The sequence below is a fragment of the Oryctolagus cuniculus genome, chromosome X (assembly GCF_964237555.1).
Source record: "Oryctolagus cuniculus chromosome X, mOryCun1.1, whole genome shotgun sequence".
Taxonomy (NCBI): Eukaryota; Metazoa; Chordata; class Mammalia; order Lagomorpha; family Leporidae; genus Oryctolagus; species Oryctolagus cuniculus.
This window is the reverse complement of record NC_091453.1, coordinates 55,841,656-55,849,381: the sequence shown is the minus strand read 5'-3', so window position 1 is coordinate 55,849,381 and position 7,726 is coordinate 55,841,656.

Genomic DNA, 7,726 nt, shown 5'->3' with positions numbered 1-7,726 from the left:
AATTAAACTAGTTTCTGTCATTTTTAACAGAAAATTGTACTAAGTGAATAAGGATTAATGTTCAATGAATTGGATGAACACCTCTCTCATTAAAAGATAAGCTCATTGTGGCCTAAACACAACTAGTAATCCTAAAAAAAAAGCTAGATGAATTATTGTTCAATATTTGTTCTTATAACAAAGATAAACTGCTTCCAAAACACATTCATCTTCTCACTACTAGAGAATATAATATCTCTTTAGCATACAGTGTATAAAGATTCATCCTATCACTAAATGCTGTTGAAAATTTTATTAATCTCTATCTCAAAGCTGCTGTACTCTTACAGAAGGAAAAAAGTGATTAGAACAATGAGAAACTTTTAAAAATTATCTACTTAGGCATTGTTCATAATACTTAACACATCTGTACATCTTTCTGAAGAAAACATTTTAGGATCAAATAGTAAATACATGGTAAACAAAATTGATTTGGTTCTGTTGAGTCATAGCAATTTCCCAAGCTTATAATATTCTAATTTTCATTATTAATTTTGAAGAAAATAATAATAGTAAAGATGTTTTCAAAATTAATTTATTATCTGATATTTATATTAAAATATAAGACACTGACTTCAGTTCAGTACATATTCCTGTATAAGATGGGGTCGTAATTTATCCTTAACATTACAGAGTACTCTACCTACATCAATTTTAAAGGAAGATGGAGGGGTTAGCATTGTGGTGTAGCAGGGTAAGTAGCTGCCCCCTGGAATATGTTTGTCCCATATGAGTACTGGTTCAGGTTCCAGCTGTTTCAATTCTGATCCAGCTCCCTGCTAATAAGCCTGATAAAGCAGAAGAAAATTATCCAAGTCCTTGGGCCCCTACCACCCACATGGGAGACATGGATGGAGATCCAGGCTCCTGGCTTTGGCCTGAAACATCAATGTTCATTGCAGCTATTTGGGGAATGAATCAGCATATGGAAGATCTCTCTCTTTGTCTCTCTTTCTCTCTCTTTGTAACGCTGCCTTTACATAAATAAATATTTGAGGCAAAAGACTTGTGTAATTGCTTACTAAATAGGGCTTAATATGAAGCTTATATACCGGCAATGCAGAAAGAGAATGCACAGGTCTCAAATCTTCCCGTATCTTACAAAGATGCAGGTAAGCATTGGATGGCTCTGCTGGACAGAGTGTAGGTATATGTTCCAGGAGTGGGATACTGCCACTCTCTTGTTCTCTATGAGAGCGACTTCACTAATGAAATACTTGGCAGGTTATTTGGAACCACACTGTCTGAATTTGCACCCTAGCTTTGAGAAGAGTTGTCTGGAGAAGTTACTTGCTAAGCACTTGGGACGTTGACATCCTGTGAAAGACTGGACTCAAGAATAGCTTTTCTAGGGCCGGCGCTGTGGCATAGCAGGTAAAGTCGCTGCCTGCAGTGCTGGCATCCCATTTGGACTCCTGTTCAAGTCCAGGTTCCTTCACTTCTGATCCAGCCCACTGATAATGTGCTTGGAAAAACAGAAGGTGGCCTAAGTGCTTGGGCTCCTATAGTAATGTGGTCTCAGAGCTCCCTGAGTTCTTGGAGTGGGTCATTGCTGAGGGTTCAGTGCTCACACTGAGGACTACATAGACCCTTTGTGCATTTCATGCAGCAGCACAAATGAGTGGTGCACCCACCCAAAATCCAGACATTGATCACCTTGAAAGAGATGAGGTGAGGGTGTGATTATGCCAACAGAGGTGATGAGACCCTCACTCCTGCTGACAATAGAAGTCTATCATGTCCAACTTTGATGTCACTCTGGATATTCACCTAAACTTGGGGCGCTGACCAGAGTTCCCTGGCCATACCCAGCATATTCATCTGGATTTTCACTGAAAGAGCAGATGTTCCACTAGACCATGGAGGCATAGTTCAAAGATAAAACACACACACAAAAAAAAAACCTAGAAATTAAGAAACAAGAGTAAGGAAGAAAATATGACTTTGCAACGGAAAACCACAACAACCACATTTGACAATGAAGAGATTTATGGAAAACCTGGAAAGGAATTCAAAAGAATGATCAGAAGCAATGAGAAAAAATTTCATGAATCCATACATGAAAGGGAAGAAGAATTTTCTTATGAGACTGAGATTTTGCAGAGATATCCAACTGAAATCTTAGAAATGAAGAATTCAGTATGTCCTGGTCCTGTGCTATGGCGTAGCAGGTAAAGCTACCGCCTGCAGTGCCAGCATCCCATATGGGTGCCAGTTCAGGTCCTGTGTGTTCCACTTCCAATCCAGCTCTCTGCTATGGCCTGGGAAAGCAGTGGAAGATGGTCCAAGTCCTTGAGCCCCTGCACCTATGTGGGAGACCCAGAAGAGGCTCCTGGCTCTTGGCTTTGGATTGGCTCAGCTCTGTCGCAGCCAATTGGGGAGTGAACCAACAGATGGAAGACCTTCTCTCTATCTCAACCTCTCTCTGTAACTCTGGCATTCAAATAAAATAAGTAAGTCTTTAAAAACAATGCAATATGTCAAATGAAACATACAGTGGAAAGCCTTTAAAACAGAATTGGTGAGGCAACATAAAGAATATCTGAACTAGAAGGTAATTCTTTGGAAATATCAGTCAGTCCAAAAAACCCAAAGAAATTAGAAACATTAAAAATAATATTTAAGATGTATGGGGTATTATTGAACGACCCAACATATGGGTCGTAGGAGTTCCTGAATGTGTTGAAAGAGAAAATGGATTAGAAGGCCTATTTAGTGAAATAGCTTCAGAAAACTTCCCAAATTTTGGGAAAGAAAGGGATGTTCAAGTATGCAAGGCACATGGAGCTCTTAATAGACATTACCAGGATAAGAGCTTCACCACGACACATTGTAGTCAAGCTTTCAACAGTAAAATATAAAGGAAAGATTCGAAAATGTGCACTAGAGATATTATACATTACTTTCAGAGGATCTCCAATTAGAGTCGCAGCCAGTTTCTCACCAGAAACCCTACAAGCTAGGAGAGAATGGAAAGACATAGTTCAAGTCTAAAAAAAAGTCAACCCAGAAAACTGTGCCAAGAAAATTTCTCATTTCTGAGTAAAAGCGAAACAAAGACCTTCCATAACAAACAGAAATTGAAAAAAAATTTGTCAGCACTTGTCCAGCATTACAAATGATGCTTAAAAATGTACTACACAGAAGACATTCATCATTATGAAAGAATGTAAAGGCAGAAAATCTCTCAAGTACAAAGGATGGCCTGACACTGTGGTGTAGCAAGTAAAGCCCCTGCCTGAAGTTTCAGCATCCTAAATGGACACTGGTTCAAGTCCTGGCTCCTCCACTCTGATCCAGCTCTCAGTTATGGCCTGGGAAAGTGTCGCTCCCCGTCTCCGTGGAGGAATGACACAGGACCCTGCGCTGTTCTTTTGTCTGCTCAGCCCTCCCCGGGTTTGCTGCTGGTTCTTCCCGGGTTGGCTACCGACCCTTCCACCTCTGTGGAAGGGCGGTTCCCCCTAGCCACTTTCCCCACTTCCGCGGGGGAGCGGCACACCGCCAGCCGGCTCTCTCGGGGACTGCACAGGTGTTCCTTCAGATAGATGTTCCTGGTGCATGTTGTCTCTCTCCTCCTTTATAGTCCTCTTCCACCAATCCCAACTCTGCTACCCACATGCCAAGTACGTTGCTCTCCTCCAATCAGGAGCAGGTCCTACAGTTTATTGGTTGAACTGGAGGCAGCTGTGTAGAAGCTGTTTCTCCCTTCTCAGCGCCATATTGTGGGAGAGCAGATGCATAGAATAAGTCTTAATTCCAGTAACTTAGTCTAGTCTGAATTGCTCCCAGTTGCTCCCCACAGGAAAGCAGTGGAAGATGGCTCAATTCCTTGGGGTCCTGCATCCATGTGGGACACCCGGAAGAAGCTCCTGGCTCCTGGTTTTGCATCAGTGCAGCTCTGGCGGTTGTGGCCATCTGGGGAGTGAACCAGTGAATGGAAGACCTCTCTCTCTCTATCTCTCTCTCTCACTCTCTCTCGCACTTTCTTTCACTTTCTCACTCTCTCTCTCTCTCTCTCTCACTCTCTGCCTCTCTGTTACTCTGCCTTCAAATAAATAAATAAATGTTTTAAAAAGTACAAAGGAAATCCAAAGCAAAAATTAGGAATATGTATGGAAAAATGGCAAGGCCAAGTCATTATCACTTTTAACCTTAAATGTAAACAGCCTTATTTCTCCAATTAAAAGATACAAACTGGCTGAATGAATTAAGAAGAGAACAAGTATATATTTGTTATCTAAAACAAACACACCTCATGAACAAAGATATATGTAGACTGAAAGTGAAAGGATGGAAAAAGTTATTTCATGCTAATAGAAAGCAAAAATAAGCAGATATAGCCATCCTAATATCAGATAAGATAGAAATTAACACAAAAACTGTTAAAAGAGATAAAGAATGGCATTATGTAATGATTAAGGGATCAATTCAACAGGAAGATGTGATTATAATAAATGTATATGCACCCAATACCAGGGATCTTGGCTATTTAAAACAAATGTTAATGGATCTAAAGGGAGACATAGACTTCAATACAATAGTAATGAGGGACTCAGCACCTCACTTTCAGCAATAGACAGATTAACAAGACAGAAAATGAACATAGAAGCAACAGATCTAATCTACACTGTCTATCAAATGGATCTAACTGAAATCTATAGAACCTTTCATCACACAGTTGCAGAATACACATATTTCTCATCACTGCATGGAAATTTCTCTAGGATAGAACATATTCTAGGTCATAATGGAAAACTCAGCAAATTAAAAAATGAAATTGTACTGAACATTATTTCTGACCACAATGTAATGAAGCTAGAATTTAAGAATCTCTAGAAACTATGGAAACACATGGAGATTGAAAAACACAGGCCTGAATGAAGAGTGGGTGGTAAAATAAATCAAAAGGAAAAAGATATTCCATGCTAACAAAAGGCAAAAAAGAGCTGGTGTAATCATCCTAATATCTTATTGCATTTTGACCAATATGTTAGTGGTGCTCTTTCCTCACACTTAAGGTAGTACTGAATAGTATTATAATTTTTATTTTTGCCACTTTGGTATATGAAAAATTGTTTCTTTGTAAGCTTATATTTCTATTATCCGTATTGAGACTGAGAATATATTCCTTTAACTATTGGACATTACAATTATTTGATGAATTACTTATTCCTTTTTCCACTTTTTCCTTATTCTGTCTTTTTCTGACTTGATTTGTAAAAAACATTACATTACATTAAAAATATTAACTTTGTTACATATATTGCACATTTTTACCCATGTGTCTTTTGTCTTCTATAACTGCTTAGATGTGTCTTTTTCTGGACAGATTTTTTGCAATTTAATGTAACCAAATATGTCATTCTTCTGCTTTATGACAATTTTGAGTTTCCTCTTATTGTTAAGAAAAGCTTCTCATTCCTACCTTACAAATATTTCATATATGTGTGGGTGCATGTGTATATATGAGTGTGTATTATATGTTTTTAGAAACCTCCACAGGGGGCTGGCGCTCTGACATAGTGGGTAAAGTCACCGCCTACAGTGCCAGCATCCCATATGGCTGCTGGTTTGAGACCCAACTTTTCCACTTCTGACCCAGCTCTCAGCTATGGCCTGGGAAAGCAGTGGAAGATGGTTGAAATGCTTGGGCCACTACACCCATATGGGAAACCTGGGGGAAGCTCCTGGCTCCTGGCTTTGGATCAGATCGGCCCAGCTCCCGCCATTGTAGCCATTTGGGGAGTGAACCATGGAAGATATCTCTCTCTGCCTCTGCCTCTGCCTCTGCCTCTGCCTCCGCCTCCGCCTCTCCCTCTGTGTAACTCTGCCTTTCAAATAAATAAATCTTAAAAACAAAAAACCTGAACAGGGCCTGGCATTGTGGTACAGCAAGTTAAGCCACCTCTTGGAACTGTGGCATGACACACTGGAGTGCTGGTTCAAGTCTCAACTGCTCTGCTTCTGATCCATCTCCCTGATAATGTGCCTTGCCCAAGTACTTTGATCTTTGCCACCCATGTAGATGACCAGGATGGAGTTTCTGCCTCATGGTTTCAGTCTGGCCAACCATGGCTCTTGTAGTCATTTAGAGAGTTAGCCAGTGGAAAAAAGATCAATCTCATTCTCTCTCTTCCTTTCAAATAAATAAATCTTTTAAAACAAATAAACATATACATTTAAAACACCTTGAAGCATATATATATATATATATGAATCTAGTTTTATTATTTTCAAATGAATACTAAGTTGTATCTACAAAATATAATGAACGTGTTTCCAATTTTAAATACCCATGTAAGCATGCACATATTTTTGAACCATCATTTTTTAAAGATTTATTTATTTATTTGAAAGTCAGAGTTATACAGAGAGAGAAGGAGGGGCAGAGAGAGAGAGAGAGAGAGAGGTCTTCCATCGGCTGGTTCACTTCCCAATTGGCCACAACAGCTGGAGCTGCACTGATCCGAAGGCAGGAGCCAGAGGCTTCCTCCAGGTCTCACGTGGGTGCAGGGGCCCAAGGACTTGGGACACCCTCCACTGCTTTCTCAGGCCATAGCAGAGAACTGGATCAGAAGTGGAACAGCCAGGAATTGAAACGGCACCCATATGGTATGCCTACACTGCTGGCGGCAGCTTTACCCGCTATGCCACAGCACAGCCTCGTCATTTCTTTTTACATTAATGTTTTTATTTGTTTCTATGCCACAGTTGAGTATCTGCTAAAATAAGTGCCATAGCATTATTTTGCTTCACCACATATTTCTTAATTTACCAAAAGAAATAATAAAGGATTTTAATAAGCAAAAATGTCTTTTATAGTTTTGTAATCAATGCTTTATATTCATTCTTGATTTAGAACAAGAGACATAAAGACAACTGAAATATTGTTTAAATTGCAGTAACTTAAATTATTGCTATATTGCCATCATGGTTAACTTTCACTTTTATCAAAGGCATACAGTGGAGAGAGCAGTATGCCTTTTTTATCTTTCTGTGGAAGAGTTGGAGGCTTTTTTACCGTAGGAACCCCCAGGTCTCACACTCCAATAACAGTCAAGTTTTATGTTTCAGAATGTAGTTATGAAATATGCTATGCTTTAGAATGGGTTTCATAAAAATATTATATTATAAACAAAGGTTAACAAGGAAGAGAAATGTAATAGAAATTTCAGTTACCTGCCTGCCAAAGGAAGGATGACAATAGAAGCACTAAGCATTTGACCTATCAAGTATTTCATATTTCTCTCAACAAATGTCCTTCTCTATGCTGTGGATGAGATTAGGTGACTTGGAGTGTTGCTATAAAACCAAATGATTATAGGATTTTAAAAATTATCTCTCCCAGATGTTCAAAGATTAAAATGAGCAGAAGTAAGCACATAAACGAAATTGCAAGCAGAAGCAGCAATTATTCAAACTGAACTCCTCCGGATGGAGATGTAAAGAAGGGAGTATACAAAAAGACTATCAAAGAAAGTTCCATAAAAGTACTCAAATGAGGCATTTTTGATGGCCAAGTGAAGGAAACAAGTGGCCCAAATATTGAGGCTATTTAATCTACCATGCATATAACCTCCTGTTCATGGCATAATCACTATTATATTTTAAGTTGAAAATTAAGCTGAGTAATTTTTTTTTGACAGGCAGAGTGGACAGTGAGAAAGAGAGACAGAGAGAAAGGTCT